This window comes from Anopheles bellator, chromosome 2 (assembly GCF_943735745.2).
Source record: "Anopheles bellator chromosome 2, idAnoBellAS_SP24_06.2, whole genome shotgun sequence".
NCBI lineage: Eukaryota > Metazoa > Arthropoda > Insecta > Diptera > Culicidae > Anopheles > Anopheles bellator.
In genome coordinates this window covers 894,340-913,785 of record NC_071286.1, presented here as the reverse complement: position 1 = coordinate 913,785, position 19,446 = coordinate 894,340, and positions in this window count along the sequence as shown.

Here is a 19,446-nt window from a genome sequence, read left to right as displayed (position 1 = left end):
AACAATATCGAAATTAATATTCATGAGCAGAAGGGCATTATTTTCCGACCGTTACTACATTCCTCCGAGTATCCTTCGGCACTAGCAAGGCGCTAAGAGTCCGTTCCCACCAACGTGACCGAGGTACCGCGATCCTGGCAACGGCTGCGAAGGAAGCGAACGCTTCCGTCGTTGCAATTTTTAGTTCACCCCGAAGAACTGCTCGTTACAGTGGCGAAGAAACGGAGCTCTTTATACATCACGACGCCTGGATGTTCAGGATAGTTACAGACAACTATCGTACTCGGTCTTCGAACCGTTCACAACCCGGGCTTCCCGGTCTCCCCAAAGCCTAGTGCAAAGTGGGCACCGCACCACCGTAAGGATATTCCGACCGTATCACTTCCAACCACCTTCTTCACAAGGACGACGACGACGACGGCGGCGCGATTCATGGTTCTGGTTTAGTCGTTAAGTGTTATTGGAGTTTAAAACAGTTTTGCTTTTATTTATTTAAAAATCTTCTACCCTGCTCGCGCTGCTGTCCGACACACGGTTTCGGATTTCACCTGCACGCGCCCCGTGGCCCCGGCCCTCGACGAGCCGACACAGCGTTGATATAGAAGTGCCCGTACCTGATTTCAGCATGATAGCGCCAATAAATTTTGCCCCGAAGCGTCCGAACCAGGACCACTTACAGACAGACAGTGAGAGAGTCCTCGAACCGTTCCGCACAGTTCGTTGGGAAAAAAGATCTGCCAGCAGATCGGTCGACGATGCTTAATATTGCCGATGGGAAAATATTTATAGCGATATAATTTTCCTCCACCGATGATTATCTCCACCGGGGGCCGTTGGTCCGTCACGGCGAATATGAATCACTATCCGTGCCTGCCGGCTGCCCGAAGCCGACCGGAACGTGACTCTATAAAAATACGCACGGATCAACCGATTAGGATCAACCGCCCCGGGGGCCTCAACAAACACACAAACACAGGTTGCCAACGTCAACGAGAGAGACCGAACGAGGTCTCATCCTTTGGTGAGGTCCTTTTTCTTGTTGAATGGTGCACTTCATTAGCCCTATCATCGTCGGGGCCAAGTGAGCCGGGTTCAACTGGTAGAATTGATGCAAATTGGCTTGCCCACTTGATACCGGTTTATGGACGTTTTATTGGTGTAGTAATAGCTTATTTCAAATTAAATTTAATGTCCTTGTATTTTCCTAATAACAGATCAACAAACTTCACACTCACTCCGGTTCAGTTCTTTTGACAGCAGCCCAAACCGGGCTGCAGAATCACCGACGTTCAATAGCAAATATTACACCAACTAATTATTCAGAGGACAACAGCTTCGGACTCATGTCGCTCTTGAGCAAAAGAGCATCTCAAAGCCTGGCCTCAGTTTTGCGTCGCAGATCGGGTCGATAACCAAGGGCTCCGATTTCCCGCAACCCATTGGCGAATAGTTTGGCGGTTCGCAGGATTCCCGCGGTTTGCCATTCAAACACACTCAAGTGCGCAGAGAACAGCGGCCAAATCGCGGCCTCTCGGCCTAATCTCATCAGCCAGCCAGCCCCGGATGGAATGCAGCGCACATCGTACGGTCGGTGCGGTACTTGCGGATGCTAAAGATAATCAATTTGCTGTTTGCACAAGAGCGCTCCGCGCGTTGAGTAAACGATCGCAACTAATAGCAAAACGAACCGTCAGATGAACACGTTTGGGTTCAATTACTTATCGCTCCCACCCCGCGAGAACGAGACTCTTCAATCCGCCGCACGCAAGATTATAGCGCACAACCTACGATAAACCGAACGTTAATTAGATTACGATAATATTTTCTCACCTTATCGCAAGGAAACCCGAAGGTGACACGGTGATTGTGGGGCGAGTTTGGGTCTCGGGCGCCTCACGCCTCATAACCGACCGCCTAAGGACCCCATAAAACTCAGCACATTACGAAGGAAAGGGCTTAATCCATTGAAACAACATCCGCCACATGCCCGAGCGGCTTATGGCGAACCATTAAGCGGGCGCACGCCTTGCAAACACTACCGGAACCGGTATTGGCGGTTAAAAACGGTAATTCCTTCGATTCCTTCGTTGCGCCATTGGGCCATTAATCAGTCTTATGAATTGCGTTTGCCTCTGTTTGTGGACGCTGCCCATTTGTGTTTTGCAGCAACCTTAGGGTCTAATTATTCGTTGCTCCCGTGAGGTGGCTCTAGCCGCCACATAAAAGAGTCGGCTTCATCGATTCGGTCCATTAGTCGTTCGGCTTGTTGGGAGCCAAATTTCATCAAGTTCATCCTCCGTTCCCAGAAGGCCACCAACTCTCTACTGCGAAGGACGAAAAAGTTTACAACGGCACCCGGCTTCAGAGAGATATTGGCAGGAACGACGCATTCGTTACAGATTTTCAACCGGGCGATAAACTTTCATGGATCACCAACTGGCCAACTCCTTAGCGCAGGATGCAGGATTGGATGGATCCGACAATTGGTATATAAATTGAAGTCGATTGATATTCATCGTTTACCGATCAATCTTTCGCCGCCGAGAAGGAGAGGGTAGCTCGCTGCAGAGATCGTACAGTAAATTTCTAATTTCTTCACCAATTAAGTTCTGTTAGTACACTCAACTGCCATTCCGTCGCAGTTTTCCACCCAAAGGCTGAGGGTTTCGTGGGCGCATCGAGGGCACATTAACGCCACAGCTTCGCAACAATGCACCATAAAACCACTCCGTAATAATCGCGGCGCTTCGAGAGGTAGTTGCGAAGGAATTGCTCAAGCCATACTCGTCGTCGCAAAGGGCTTTCAAATTAAAGACATCATTTACGCTCGCACGGCACATGGGAGCTAAACTTTGATGAGCATTCATTAAACGACGAAGAAAACTTCTCACATTTCCCAATCAGCTCCGGGCCCAGGACTGCCACTGCAATTATTGGTCGAGTGAGGCACGGCACTTCAAACCCGGCTCCAGATCGGCGCACGCTACACGTGGGGCTGTGGGGACTGCGATTCGTGATGCCACAGGTACCACACGGTACGGTCATTAAATCTGCAGCCGTGCCCACTAATCATCAAAACACACGCGCCATATGCGCCAAGCCCGAGCCCACGCACTCTCGAGAACTGGTGGACCGAAGGCTCGACCCTCTCGCCGAAGTAGTACAGCTTCAGTACCAGAAGCGCATACCAGCGACGAGCTCTGCAGCTGACGAACTGACAAATGGAAATCGGATCCATCAATGAGAAGAACCAATAGAACCTCGTCCGGCGCAAACCCCGTCCCGCGCGAATGCGAGTGCGTACGCGCTTTTCCCAATTTGACAGAATGATGAATGGCACTGGCTGGCTGGCTGGCTGGCTGGCTGGCGGCGAGGCTCCATCTCTATTGCAACATCATCTTGCTGCGCTCCGGTGCTGCTCATCATCATCATCCGCGCGGGGCCACCATTTCGCGATCATCTTCTTCTGAACCAGCATCCGCCGCGAGGCCATTTATCAACTCGCACACGTCACAAAACGGTAGTTAGCTGCTAATAAATTTCCATCTCCCATTTGGAAATGAGATTATAATGCCCCCACGTGGGCCGCTTCAAAAACGTCTTCAAACTGAGTGCCGAGGGGGTTAACTTGTTGTGGTAACCGAACCGAGCGTGCTCCAGGAACCGCCGCAAACAGCTGAAACGTGTGCTGGAAGTGTTTTTGGGTTTATTAGGGAAAATATTTCGGTTTGTTTCGAAGAATCGGTACCGTTTCTGAATAGCTCCTTTTCACGGGGTTCGTCCTTTGAAGTTAATTTCCAATGTGACCCCGGGTTCAATGGCTCCACTTCGAATCCGGGCTCCCATTCTGGCCGCTGTTTATTTGATGCTGTTTCCTTCGCAGAACAACGGCCAAATAAATGTGGAAGCCATTTCCATTAGTTATTCCCGAAACTTTTCGTTCCACCAACGCCGAGCCCGACCATTCTGTTGGGTGTTGGCCAGCGATCGATCGCCGGCGAAAAACCGAACCATTCCTGCAGGTCTTGCGGTTGGCAAAACCTGCGTTCTGGTCCCTGCCCCCCGTGGGAGGACCCAACGCGCACACCCTCGCGGGATGTGGCCGGGAAAATCACAGCCATAAATTTTCACCTAAAGCTTAGCCGAAGCGGATTAAAATTGAATTTATGAAATTCATGTTACGCGCGTGTTACAATCGCCACCGGGGCCACCAGTCTGTTGAATGGCCCCGCCGTGTGGGAGATTAGAAGATGCTTTCTCTCTGTCACGTTCTGTCTCTCTCTCTCTCTCTCTCTCCCCGGGGGTAGAGCATTTGCCCCACATAATGTCGCACACACCTTGGCTTAAGCCCGCCAGTTCGGAAGGTGATCCACCAAATGATGAACGATTGGTGTGTCGCGGGTTCGCCTTCGCGGCTTCGTGTGGTCGAACTTTATGAACTGTAAATTACTTCTGCCAGCACATACGCTGCATGGCCCTGGCTTTTCCGTGGAAATGGACGAGTCTCCGACGGACGTCGGCAGTACCTCAATCTTCACCGCGCCAGGGAGACACCAAACTATCATAAGTTTTGGTTGCTATTTGCTCGCTTTTCCGGAAAATGACTGGGTAATGTGAAGTCAGCTATCCGAAACATTGTAGAGCCGCAAAAGTTCATCGGGCAATTTCTTATCAACGACAGTAAACAGTTTTCGACGAAGCCTACCCGAAGCTACGGGGGTGACCGTAAACCCGGTCACCTAATCCTGTGATGCCTTTAGAGCATTATTAATTTCTTCCGTCAGCTCAGGTTACTAAATTGGGCTGCCGAGTGCCTGTGGGACTCTGGAAGGACCCGTCGATCGAACACCGCAACCGCAACCGCGGTGTTTGGGCGACAAACTTGACTTGCCTTTTAGGCTGACCGCACTGTAGTACTGTAATCTTCAAATGATCATTAATTGAAACGATGATGCGTGCGATTCGCGTGGCCTGATCATGCTGCGAACTCTTTGGCAACATACGACGCGATGCTATGTGAACGACCTTTGGAAACGTTCACAGCGCACAGTAAGTTTCGGTGAACTTGAGGAACATTCGCATCGCCGCGTTGCCACAGATTTCGTGTCCCAGCAGGTGAGAGTTGCGGTTTTCACTAGAATGAACGAAAAGGTCGATCAGCAGGCACAGTGTTCAAAGAGCGTTAATTCGAAAAACCGATTCCATATTTCATACCGTATGAAGGGTCCGCTTTAAATTGTTCTTTTTTATGATCAAAGAAGCATCGTCCCCTCTCTGTCAGAGTGTTATAACATTATTTATTCATTCGTTAGCACGACAAAAAGCATTGAGAACCGTTCCCGGAATCACGGAGCCATTGGCGGTGCTTAATATTCGGCAACCGTCTTCTGGGGGGACACGGTCGAAATATTCACTTCATAATGCAAGCGGTCAACATGGTTCGAATTATTTCTCCCAAACCGAACCGAATCTTGGCTTCGCAAGCTGCTTGGCAACAAATCACGGCAAAGATGCGGATGAGAAAGGAATCACAAAACAGAATCAAATCTACGTAATTGAAAGCCGCGACGCACCCGTAATGAGCTTTTGGCCCCGCTGCTTGGTGACCTGCTCATTTCCACGTTTCCACGGCGCAGCGCGTCACTTTCCGTCCCCGTTCACGAGGCAACACCAAATTCCTGTTTGCGCACGGCCTACTTCATTCTACTTATTTTGTCAAAAGGATCTTGATCGGAGCGTTCACTGCCGCGACGTCGCCGTCGTCCTGGTCGGTGAAAGATGCCGAGCGGTTCCCGGAATACCGGTTCCATCAAATCGCTTTCAGTTAATATTTCTTTCGCACCATCCGCGAGCGAACGAACGGAAATAACTCCATGAATTGATCATTTTCCACACGATGACCATTTAAGAACGAGGGTTTTTCATTCTACAGGTCTCCCTAGTAACAATGGGCCCGGTGCTGCTATTGACCTACCGACCGGATAAAATAAATACCGCTTCCAGGAACCCACGAAGCACATTTCAAGCAATTCTGGAAAACAACACTGGTGGGCAACAAGTCTGCCATTATGTTGTGACTTATTCGACACTTGCAAGCCGCACACAGAAGTAATCTTGTTCTCTGGATTATAATTTTTCCATCGCACGTTACTATGATCAATATATTTTCAAATGCTGTCAGACTACTTTTACTAACTGACAGCACCTTAAATCGACTGATTGTGACAATCGAATATATTTTTCCCTCGGGCCAGATTGGAAGTGGCAGTGCGATAAAAGTTTCTTTTTCGTTGCTACTAAACAATCCAAACACAAATAATGGTATGCAAATAAATTCACAATAATTTAATCACTAATATTTACCCTCGCCGACGACGGCAGGGTACTGTTGTTTGCTCCTGTTGCGATTGCCTTCCTAACACTGTTGGCATTAATTTACTAATTAAAATTTAATTACTCATTACGCTCGCTTCGGAGTGCGCCTCTCTCGCGTGCCCCAATCCGTTCGTTACGGTGGCGTACAATTTACAAAGTGACAACTCTGTGACCAAGAAGCCGACGTAACCCGACGAAACGCAACCGAATGTCCCAAACTGGGCCCGGAACGGCCTTCCCGCCTAAACCGGTTCGCCATCCGTGTTAATTTTGCAACCTGTCCAATTAGCTTTGACTTGGCGCCCAAATCCCTTGTCAGCTATTTTTATGATTCGGGACCAGCCGAACGCGACCGGCCAGAATTTTCCGAGCCAGCACTCGGGATCCCGTTTGCGATTGTTTTGGAATTAACTTAATGAATCTTCGACTAGTAGCAGGCTAGTGAGCAGATTCAGGGATTTAAACTGTAACGGTTCACTGGGTTCAAAGAGAAAACCTTTCTTCGTTTTCATGTTTGATTAGTATCAACTATCAGACTCGATTTGGACCATACGTCACAGGACATGGCCAGGTTTTCGTTACCTTCATCGAAAACCCTGCACCTTCCAAATACTCGTGGAATGTCGCCCATAAGAAGCACAAGGACCTCAATTTGAAACAGAATTGATTGAATGATTGCCTTTTACTAACCAAACTTTCTTTCTTTCTGTTTTCGTCCCATCCCGCTCGTTCCTGCAAACCACTGATCTTTGGTTTGCATTGACCCCAAAGCAAGTTTCCTGACCAACAATAAACAGGAAGTAGAAGGAACCACTTGATGCGGAACGAAAAAAAAAATCAATATCTTCCGTGCAGTCGTGGCGGACTGCACTTTGCTGCGGCGCACAATCACAGACAAATGCATCTAATCGAATTAAATTTACTTCGCCATCGTCTCGTTCGAATGTCACGGACGGTGCTGCTTGCCGCAGACAGATGTCCTTCGCCGAGCCCCGCCAACGAAAGCGCCAAGAACCAACCACGGTGGAGATAGAGAGAAGGAAACCCTGCACCATTGAGAGGTTGAGCAGCCAGTTCCGAGAGATGCCACTTGCAGATACGAGAGAAGTGAACAGGAAACCAGGACCAGGAAAAAAGATGACACAAATTGGAGCTCCTTCAGGAAACGGTGTAAGAAAATGGTGGACCAAAAGTGGAAACAGCAATCATAAAAATTTAAATTGAATGAACCCACTCGACGGTAACTTTCTTTTCGCCACAATTCTCAATTATGTTTCTTAGTGCTCTCGCTATGGCACGATGCAGATTGGCAGATTGATGGCACGAAATTGTTGGTGAGTTCTTCCTAATTCGTGAAATTATAATGCCAGAGCTGTTGCTGCCCATTGTCTTTTGGCAGCATTTGTTTTCCTCTTCTTTCAACTAACATGTTGCACCATAATGCTGTTTGATTCGGTGCTTCACGCCCTTGGGACGGCCGTAAAAATATTACTTCATCGCGAGCTCGCCCGTAAATCTGCGGGTCGAACCACCATGTTTATGCCCGTTTTTTCGTTAATCACACTCGCTTCACAGCACCAACACCGCGTGTTCCGCAACCACGCTACGCTTGCGCTGCGTTTGCGCTGGACGGTTCAGATGGCATCGAAATGCGGATTCGTTTCGCCCATTAGCAAAGCACTCATTCAAAAACTGAAACCACGATTAATGCCCATTCGGGTTGGGTGACCAAAGCTTGGGGCAAGGTTCTTCTCCGCACTCCGCGGTTATCTGGTTTCACCAGTGGGCGAGCACATATTTGCATAATTTCGTCAACATGAATGGCGTCGCGTTTCGGTAGCAGCCGCCCGACGATAGGCTTGTGAGATGAAACGGCGGTTCATCCATTAAGACATCATAATCTCCGCGCCATTCCCATGAACCAGATCCACACTCCACACAATGCAAACCCGATGATCTTCAGGAGGAAGAAAAAAAGTAAAGTTGTTTCTACGGACTCCTTTCTAATCGGTAGTTATCGTGCAGTCGCCTATTATCGATTCGATGTCGCCATTGATTCGATTTGACAGCCAGTTCTATGATCGTGCCAATCGAAAGGGCTCGACGAAGGCAATCCTTTCACAGAAGGGTTAATAGGACGGGCGGTAGCATACAATTACTAGCGGGCGGTTCGTTGATGAAACTCCCGAATCGATCATGGACCGAGTCAGCTCGTGATCTCTGTCGCCCCCTTTCGGCAAGCCTTTCACCGACCGAACCCGTGTCTTCTCACGATCGGCTCATGATAACAACATGGCTCTCACTCACTTTGAACTACTGTAGGAATCCGGCGGTATCGGATTATGGCGGGAAGAACTCGGCTACGGATTTTCACTAAAATCTTGGCACCTGTTGCGGATTAGTATTTTGCCGTATTTTTCTGTTTCCTATTCCATTCTGCACCTGTCGCGCTCAAGCACTCTGGGCATCAATCACTTGTTTCAGGGATAAGGCCACAAGTTCACCGAGCGATCGTTTATCAACCAACACCGGCGTGGAATCGCCACCTGATACGAAAGACTACAACGCGCGGCAAAGCGACGAACGCGACCACGATCTCGTCGATGTGCGCCGTTCCGCGGGTTCAAACACCAAATAGCGTCATTATGGGGCGCGCGGTTGAATTTTATGAAAACCAAACTCACCGTTTCCGACTCACGGCACCCCTCTCGCGCAGGCCATTTGAACCCCAGTGAACATTTTCTCTCTTCTCACCAAAAAATCCAATCCTCATCCGGTCCTCATTCGGTTCCGAACGGCTGTCTCGAATACCTTCCCCCATATAGCGTTATATGAAAGAATCGCTGTGAGGAGCCGAAAGGTCCATGGAGTGAGGAGCCGTTTAAATTCTCTCACCGAGCGGCCCCCTGTCTCTCACGTGTGTGTTCTCTCGCTTTTTTCGTTTTCTTTCTCCCATATTCCCCCTAACCAAAATGAAACAGTTCGTATTTGGGCGGTACATTTCGATATATTTTCTCTCTCTTTTTTCGCATACACTCTTCACTCTGCACTAGCGGTTCACAATTTGGTGCGTAGCTGCTTTCGGCGCCTTAGAAAAATGCATTGCATCGTATCCTTTGCATCCCATCTGGACATCTGATTGGACATCTGAAACGAGCAAAGCGAAAACATTTCAACATTATTTGGGTGTCACTAAATACTGTCCAATAAACTTACCTGAATTATTTCTATCAGGATCACCCGTGATCGACAGAGAAGCACAAGCACTTGGTACTTTACACTTGGCACTTAGAAAAAACAGAGGCAGAGTTTTCGTCCCGATTCACCAAAACTTAAAGAGAGACTGTCGGACCCTCGGTACTTCGGGAGTTTGCCACGATCTCGCTGTCTCTGTTATTTCTATTCCTTTTTCTTTCTCTCCAACGTTCGTCTTCGACCTGCAAACTCACGGGGATTTGAAAACTCACGGGGATTCCTTCCGTTCTTTCCCCGGCAACCAACGAACGCGTCTCATGCTCACTTCGTACGCTGCGAGATCGCCCTCCCTCGGCCTCGTCGCAGGCAGAGGGGCGTTCGATCTCACTCGTCTCAGCCTTCCTCCGCCGCGTCGCAGGCAGAGGGGCAGCCTCTGGCTCTCAAAATTGTTCACTGGGACGGACGCAGGGCCCCCGCGACGCAATTGTTTCGCATCGCGGCGGCAGGAGGGAGCCAGGGCTTTCGTGAGCTGCGGGTTTGTGACCGTCGTCTTCGGTCGCTCACCACCACCCATTCACGCAGAGTGCAGTGTTTTTGTCTCAACTCCACCACCGTGCTTCTCCTTTTGACCTGTACGTGCGCGCACGTACCCCCTGGCGATCGGTTCCCCTTGAGAGATCGTGTTTTCGTTTCCTAACGCCACGGCAGAAGAGCCTCGGTAGCATGCTGCTGGTGGTGGAACGAACGAACGTACGATCGTCTTCAGATCCACATAACGTGCGCCGAGAGACCCAACATGACAGCGGTCTGCTGGCGGTTCGCGAATCTCGCCGCGGGCCAGAGATCGCACGAACTACATTCGATCAGCCTCCCTGCCGATCGATCACGGGGACCCCCTCTGGGCAAACACACCGAGAAGCGCTCGCTCGCGTTTGGACATCTTTTGACACGGGATCCTCACCTCAAGGATGCGGCGGCCAAGCTATTAGCGGCCGAGCGCGTTCTGTCAGAGAGAGACAGAGAGACAGAGGGCCATAAGTAGCGTGGGGTCCATAAACCAGCGAACGTAATAAATGTATTCGTGCACTAGTTTGCGGCCACGGCTGGAGCCATTTCTCAGCCGCCAATAAAACAATGTGAAACGATATACGGGCATGCTAATAATAATGTTGCCCAGCAGAGTGCACGATACCCGGGCCGGGCGATGCTGAGAATCGTTTCACCGGGCCCGACACGACCTGTCACACGCGGCTCCGTTCCGTTGCAACCTTTGGAACACTCGCTGCAATCAATCAATTGACACGTCGGCCGCTCGGCGAAAAAAGGACACGACATCAAGTGGCTGGTGGCGCGTTATCCTGTAACCGCAGCCGTCCGTTACATCATCCGGCTGGAATCACGGAATCGGAATTGTATCATGCCAGGGCGAAGAATATTTCTGCCAGCCACGCCGTGACCGCAGCCGGGGCGATTCTTCACGCTCGTCACGACTCTCAACCACGGCCAGCAGGGGGTTCTGGTGAAGATGTGCCGATTGGCCACCATTGCGCACGTTCGGTTTCACTTACGAAACGAGAGCAGGTGCTTCGGGCCTTCGATTTTGACACCTCCGAAAGGCCCCAGCTTCAATATGTTTTTCAGGGAGGAGCAACAGCTAATGGACTACCGTTTGACCGGGAATTAACCCGCAGTCAGTTTCAACGGTTTTATCATGATCGGCCTTATGGCCGCGAGAATGGGTGCGTTTCGAAAACCAGAGGGGACCCTTAAACGGCACGCCGTTTGAATTGATTATTGCCCGAAACGGTTCCGAAACAAGTTTGTTGTTGTTTCAAAGCCCCGCCAAAAATCCGCCGTCGTCCCATTGCTCGAAGTTAATCATGCTTATGCTGCCCACCGGACGGACGGACGGACTGTGGTTTGTGAAAGGAAAAACCTTGGCACCGGCACCGTATGTGGATGGTCGCCGTTCCCGGCCGCCGCGGTGTTTTTGGGGCCGCATCCATCCTCGGAGCATAACTATTTGTTGATCATCTGCATCTGCTGGCAACCGCAACCGCGCTTCGGTTAAAATAAATGATGCTTCCTTGGCCCACGTGGAAAGGGAGCAAGAAATCGATTCGAGTGTGGCTGTGCGCGGTGCACCAACATCAGCACCGTTTCCGCATTCCGCTGGCACCCGGCCCCCGGGTAGGTCACCTTTCAAATCGCTCCGATGGTACATCGTTTTTCTTCTGTCCGCGCTCCGCTCGGGCAAGGTGCCTCCGACACAAATCATATTTTACTCAACGGCAGCGGGGACTCGAGATGACCAACCCGCGGTCTGCTTCGAAAGTGAACGTTTCTCGCGTGTGCCGTAACTGCTGCTGCGAGGCTTTTGTAATACGAACTCATAGCGTCGTCGTGTCGTCGTGTTCGCTGTCGCTTCTCGGAGCAATCGGCCCCAAGAGACAGATGCCCCAACATAATACGCCCCCTTGCAATCAGTCGGACAGTGGGACACGTGGTGGCTGGGCTCGCGTGGCACTGGCGGAAGGTAAATCGAATCGGCTACCCCAGTGTTAGATGTCAATCGGACGGCGCAATGTGAATCGATTCCGCTACGCCAGCCCGTCCCGGATCGTGCGCGCTGCTGTCGATCAAACATCGGGGCCGGCGATTAAGAAATGCAACAAATTGTTACCGCAGATTAAGTGACAGCCTTCCTCCTCACTTCTCGCCGCCCTAACGACCTGTCCAATGCTCCGGGGGGAGGGGGCGGTTTCGTTTCCACACCATCGTCCCCAAAAAAGGGTAGGCGCAATCCGATTATCCGTGCCTTGCGCTTGTTTTGACTTGCACCGAGGTGCCACCCATTTATTGGTTTTAATTCCGAAAAAGAGCGCAAATGTTGCGCCAAATTATCGTCTGTGAATTGAATAATGTCAACCCGGGCACTTTGGTTTACACAGGGTGGTTAAAAATGTGTACATTCTTTCATTTGGTGTTCAAACAAAAATGGATTAATATTTTCGATACTTGAACTTTTGAGTATTGAGTACATTTTTTATTGAATCTAGTCCTATTTCGGCAATAGCAACTTTAATTTGGGTCTTGCCAGATTGCCAATAATTGCTGGTCCCGTTGAAACTCAGCTTGAATTTCGTTCCATTTGGAAATAAATTTTCTATATTTCACCCTTTTCTGCAACCAAAATAGTATTTTATACATAAGCATAATGAATTAACCTTTCAAATAAAAGTGCAAGCATCGAATATTAAGCCGTTTTATATAAATGAAAAACTGCACGCATTTTCGGCCACCCTGTAGAACTCGATTGAATGTTTCAAAAGCAAACTGCTCCGGTCCGGCACGGCAGCCTCGTTTGAAGGTTCGTTCTGAATGCAGTGCGCCAGATTGATACATTTTGTATAACATATTACTTTTTGGCCGGATTTCCCACAGTTACCAAATTGCACTGACAGACCATTTAGGTAGCCGAGACCGAGTTCCTCGAAAGCGTCATTTGCATCTCGAATTGCAGGTGCGTGAAATTTGGAAACTGTACGATAAAAATTATTATCGAAATTTGCATTTCAGCGGAACCGCTCACTGTCCGCGGTCCGCAACATTACTGGTGCCGGCTAGGATACATTGTATGCTGGGCTGCGCTCCTGATTACGGTGACCAGGCCACGCGAAGGGTGGTCGAAAATTATCATGATGGTGCCCGGTCGACGTCGTCGACAGAAAATTTGTGTATCGCATTAACCATGGTTACCGCACGCAGCCACCAGGCTGCTACGTTCTGCTGCGAGGAAACAGATTGGACGGCAGCCTGCCAGGCCAGTAATGGGCGGACCAGGTGAAACCGAAATCATTATCACATACGTTTTGGGGTCTCGAGCACTCGATTACTTCGGGATTTATACTACTTCAAAACCACCGGGTTTTTAGCGGTCCGACGTAACCGCCGTAACAGGTCATCCGGCGGACTCGGATAACTCGGATATCGCGCTGAATCGGTTAGTTCCGCTCAGCGCACCCCGCCTGCTTCGCTCTTTCGCAACACAAACGCATTTTCTGCACGCAGCTGCCATCTGCTGTTTTTTATAATTACTCCCCAAAATGATATCACTTTGGCCCCGGTGTCGATAGAGAGAAAGAAAGCAGTTTTCATAACAACCGGACCCCGATTTCCACCGATCTCACGATTTTCCGACCCATTGCTCCCAGATCCAATTACACGAGGACCCACGATGGCGATGCGTTCTGCAAGAAAGCAAACAGTATGCTAGTTAGGAACCCCCACGAGGTGCAATAAGTGCCTGCAGAAACACCTATTACTTTCAGTTTGCCCCAAATTCGGCCCCTTGCGGCGTTTCCCAGTGGCCCAGCGGGTCCCGTGAGAACGTTGGTTCGGATTCTCCAGGGGCTGAGAAAATTCACTGCATCAACACTTAGCCCAACAAAACGGCAACAATTCATTCACGGCCAAAAACGACGAAAGCAAAGCAAAAAAGGGAACTAATTTATGCGGGAACAATCGCGTGTCTCGCCGGCCGCATTTCGAACGTGGCCGGTTTAGTAACGTGTACGCCGCCGAGATAATGACGAGATAATCTGCACAACACAGATTATCAGCACCCTTTTTTCATCTTACCACCACGTCACCAGAGTCGTCACCGACGTGGTCGGCGGAACGAGTCCTTGGGCCGTGTTCGGGGCGCGCGCGCCCCACGATTATTCGCGATTAGGCAAAGTCGCCCCATAAATCTGGCCCCTTCTGACCATTTGTTAGACCTCCGCTGACAAAACAATGGATGGTGCAGGGATTTATGTTTTCGGGACAAATCTCCGTTCACGAGCACCGGCGGTAAGTTTTCGTTCGGGCGCTCGGGAAAAACCGGAAAAACGCGTGGTCCCATCATCGATTTGACACTTTATCGAGCTAAATTGCCCCCCTCAGAAAGGCGTGAAAAGCGCTAGGCCAGGTGCTACGGTAGCTACGATCGAATAAAAAGTAATCAAATGATTCCCGAAACCCGACAAAGAACGCAGCCACTTTCGTTTCCGAATTCGTTTTTCGCCCTCCATTCGTTTTCAATTGCCGCCCCATTTTTTTGGTGGGGCAATTGCCGCGTGAGGGCATAAAAATGTTGCCCCGCAGCATTGTCATTTGGCTGAATGATAACCGTTCAATGCATTACGACCCCATTGTGCCATTGTGCCCAGTAGCGCCAGAGAATCGATCGAGTGTAACTTTTACGCTTGATCGTTGAAAAGGGGGGAAAAAGTGGTAGATTTACGGTTCGAAATTCCTTAATTCCCCCTGTATTACATAATTTTAAATTATCCGAAACCTTAGCACGCACAAAGAAGAGGGAATACTCCCGAAACATGAGCCAGCATGCCGTGTGCCTGAAGACTTTGACATCGATTGCCCCACACACGGCACACGGCTTCATTAGCAAGGGGTCCCTTTGGCTGCCGGTGGGCCACCATCTTTATCGGGCGAGCTAATGTTGACTTCAAAGTTTCAAAAACCAGTTAATGCCGCTCGAATCGTCGAGAGGATCGAGATCGAGAGGCGCCTAATTGACAAACGCCATTGCGCGGAGACATTGAGCGGACCGTCAGGCGAAGGTCGCTTAATTTTCATTTCCATCTGCACGCCACCGCCAGTGGTGAGTGGTGATGGTGATGAAACGAGCCCAAGACACATGCGAATGAAGATGGAATGGCTGAGAAGCGCGTAACGAGCGTGAGCAGCGCCGGCAGCTCTGACCCGGTGTCGTCAGGAGCCTCGAACTCAAATCAAACGATGCTCTCGATGCTCGCAGCCTACGCAGGCAGGCTGGTCATCTGGAGCCAGCGGTCCAGCTTCCAGCGGCCTTCACGCCGTGTGGCGTGAATGCAAAAATTAATTAACATAAACTCGGGCCGCTTTCGGGGGCCTCTCCCCACTCCTTGTGGTTCGATGCTGACACACCGTAAATCACACAGACCACTCCCTGGACACCAGGGGGAGCCCATTGTTTGGCGCGTTGACATTGGTTGTTGTTCGATTCGACATCGATTATTCGGTCACAAAGCGTCGCTGTTCACGATCACGATTAAATTATCATAAATGCCGGGTCTCTTTGCTTTGATCGCGTAACGCTCTAATGGCGACCGAGCATCGAACTATGCTCCGTCGGTTGGGCCCCCAAATCAAAAGTGTCCCCCATCCCGAACAGGGCCCCCCCGGTAACCGTTGAACAATATTTACAAAAGCGAAAACACTCGCCCCGAATCGCCTTTCTTTCGATCCAAGCAGGCCATCGGGCGATCCCCGGCCCTGTGGGGCGTGGGTTACTATGGCGATGAAATTCGTGATTATTGTTGCTTACAATCGCCACAACACTCGGGGCACCTCCGCTTCCGCCTTAAGTTGCCCCTCGTCGGTGCACCTACCGATTATCTGCGGACCGATCTTGTGGCCCGATCGGGTGCAGGGCACGAGCCACGAGGCCACCTGCTCACTGCAACGACGCCGTTCAGTTTATGCTGGCGCTTCTCTTTTGTGCCGATGATGATGATGACGGTGATGCAATTCCCAACCCGCTGCCGCCGGAATGGGCGCGATTCGATAGCGCGGTTCCCCTTTTTAAACAGTTAGATTGCGCCGTTCCCGGTCCGTTGCTTTGCCTTTTATCAAACACTCGGCTCGGCGCCACTCAGAAGAAAACGGAAAGTAGCACGCAGCTTTTCCTTTCATTTCATTACTTTCATATATTTTATTGCTCGAGTCATCCGTACCTTATTCGGAAGAACGGATCTCGCTGGCCAAGGTCCACACGCACCCGAGTCGTAAAGATTGCGTGTGGACATAACCCGCATCGCACGTAATATGGTAATAGGCGCGAGCGGCCTTCCAACGCGGTTCCGAAGGGTCCTTGTCTCGGAGATTGTCTCCATGTTTCCCGAAAACACGAAGAAAAAAAGAAGCACCCCAAAACCGAAGTTCAGTGCCAAAGTAGTTCATCTTGCGCACAATCGTGGCCTTCGACAGAAAAAAGCGAAACATTTAGGAACAACGGCCGCCATCATCATCATCGCCTGGTGCCGGCAATCATAATCGTGTACCGAGTGCTGGATGTCCATTACACGTTCGTGGCCGGACTGGCCCAGCCGTCCCGCCGTCATCCTATCGGCCAATCGATCGGCACATTTTCCCGCTGATTTTACACCATTTATCTTCCGCCATCGTCATCATCATTGCCGACGGCGGGCCGTCAGTGAATGGTGTGAATGTTGTGTGCGGAGTGTACAGTATTTTGCAGACGACCTCCACCGGCATCGGCCCGCAGATCGCAATCGCGAACCGAACGAACGAGCGGTATGTGCGCGCGGTGCGTTATAAGGACGGCGTGGGTTGCCATATGTTTCTTTTTTTATGCTGTGGCCTTCCACTTCGCATTCCACACGACGAGCCCGGGGACGATGTCACCCAGCGCTTTACCGATGCACCCCAGGTGTAAAATCGGACGAAAATGCACTCGCCGTGCATTCGCTTCCTCGTGCATTCCGATGCATATCATCTGAATCACCTTTTTATCCACCTGCACACCAATCGGTCTCTTTGGTGGGATCATCATTTTACGAATTGAGTCGTTTCGATGCAAAGCAGCCATTTTGGCCTCATTTTATTAAATCTTCTGGTGAGCAATTTTCACCACCAACATTTTCACCACGGCAAGGCTGTAATTCCTATACTAGGATGTTCAATTAGTTGTTTGCCTCGATTTGCTTTCCTGAACATCAATGCATTTGATCCAAGCAAACTCCAATTTAAGAATTCCATTCCTGAAGAGAGAAATTGGAAGGGCTTCAAAATACGCTTTCGCAGCTGTTATGACGTCATCATATGATGAAAAACGCTTTTCACGCATGATTTATTTGGGTCTGAAAACACATGGAAGTCGCTGGGGGGCAAATCAGATGAATACGGTGGATACTCCAACAATTTCAATTTTAATTCGTGGATTATGGACATGGATTTTGACTGAAGTATTGGAACCCAACTTCTGAGGGAATATGTACTTCAGTCCAAATAATATGTATGCTGCCCAATGAGATGGCTAGGCCTTAATCTCTTTAAGTGATTCGACCATTTTCGAATACGATATCCTGAATATTTTTTACGATTTCAAGAGTTGTGTCTGTTTTTTAACGTTTAACGTGAAATGATAAACCTGTTGTCGAGGCAAAGAACTTATTGAACACACTAGTAATTGTCAAACTCAAACAAACAATAGAGTAATCTTCATACCGAGTTCAAACGAGCCACTCTGGAAGTACTTTTCAAGTTGCTGTCCAATTAACACCTTCGAAGCACTCCACCGAGCCCAGTTCTTCTTTTTTCAATTCTTGAAAACAGTTTCCTTTAAAAGTAAGTAAATAAAGGACTCACATTTCCTTTTCTCTTCCCCTTCTTTTGATTTATATTGAATCATCAAACACCGTCACCAAGACGTCGATATCGGACCTACTTTGATGGTTCCCGCTGGCGTGACGGTGAACTGTCACATTTTGCGCGGCGTACGTGATTTCCCAGCAAGGAATGCAAATGTAGACCCCATTTTTATGCCGCCGGCGATCAACAATCTTCAGCGTCGATCAGCGTGTAAGTCATTCGTAAAACGGAAGCTTCTGAAGGCACGGTCCGCGGACGCGTGCCGTAATTTTTTCGCACCTTTCGCGCCACGACTCACGGTGCCGATAAATCATTGGGTCACCATTTTTTTTTTCCAACATCCCTTTTCTCACTTTTCGTTACGTAGCCCGGCATCGGCATCAACACCACCAGCATCGAGCCCTGCGGGTAGGGCGCCACAACAAACATCCGGTGCCTCGATGACGGTCAAGCTGTCAAAGAGCTGTGACAGTCAGCCCCATTTCCTGTGGGACAAATTAATTGTTCCCCGCGCTACAGCTTTGGTGTGCGCCCGAAACATCATTCACTTTGAAGGGCACCCGATTGGGGTTCAGAGACTCTCGGAGAGTTCGGAGCTGACGAAACACATTAACGCGCCGGACTAATTAAAGGTTGCCAGCGGTGGGTGAAAGACGTCAGCGTTTAGCGCCTCGTCATCGGCTGGGACCCACCAGTTGCTCGAACCAAACCAGAAAAAGAAAACTTTAAATTGTTGTGCGCCGAGCGACTCGGCGATGACACTTTTACCTTCCCGGAAGCCCTTAAAGACGTTCGCTTTTAGCCGCCTCATCGGCCCATCGATCGTCTGATGCTGATGCTCTCCTTCACCCGCAAATAGTAGAAGCGTACTTTTCGAACCACTTTAATTTGCTGTTTTCTCGGTGCTGCCATAACCTCGTTTTTCATCTTTCAGCCCGGACGGCCGGAAAAGACGCGCTCTCGCGTGATGTAGGCCGCTTTTCGACACCTTCGGAAGAAGTGAACGGGGAAAAAACCGGTGGTAATTAATCATCGTAATGAATTATAATAATGTCGTTACTGCGTACAACTGAATGTCGCTCGATTGCCGTTGCCGCTTTGAGCAGTGGCTTCAAGAAAACTTTGCGCAAGAATTAGCATTAAACGGAAACATCAGACACTGGCGTGTACACTTGTTAATATCTTAAAGCTCTGGCGCGATTTACATAACACGTCAAGTACAGCAATAAATTGTTACCAACAGTCGCAACGGAACCGAACTATTAGTAGTCGGTAAATCATGGTACAAAACGCTCGTAAAATCATTTAAATGTTGGAGCCCCCGAAAAATGGGATGCTCCGACCGGTAAGCATTTGCACTCCCGTGTTTAATTTATGCCAACCCGCACTAATGGAATCATTTTTCTTGATTAGCCGCTCCCCGGGTGCCGGGTTCGACTC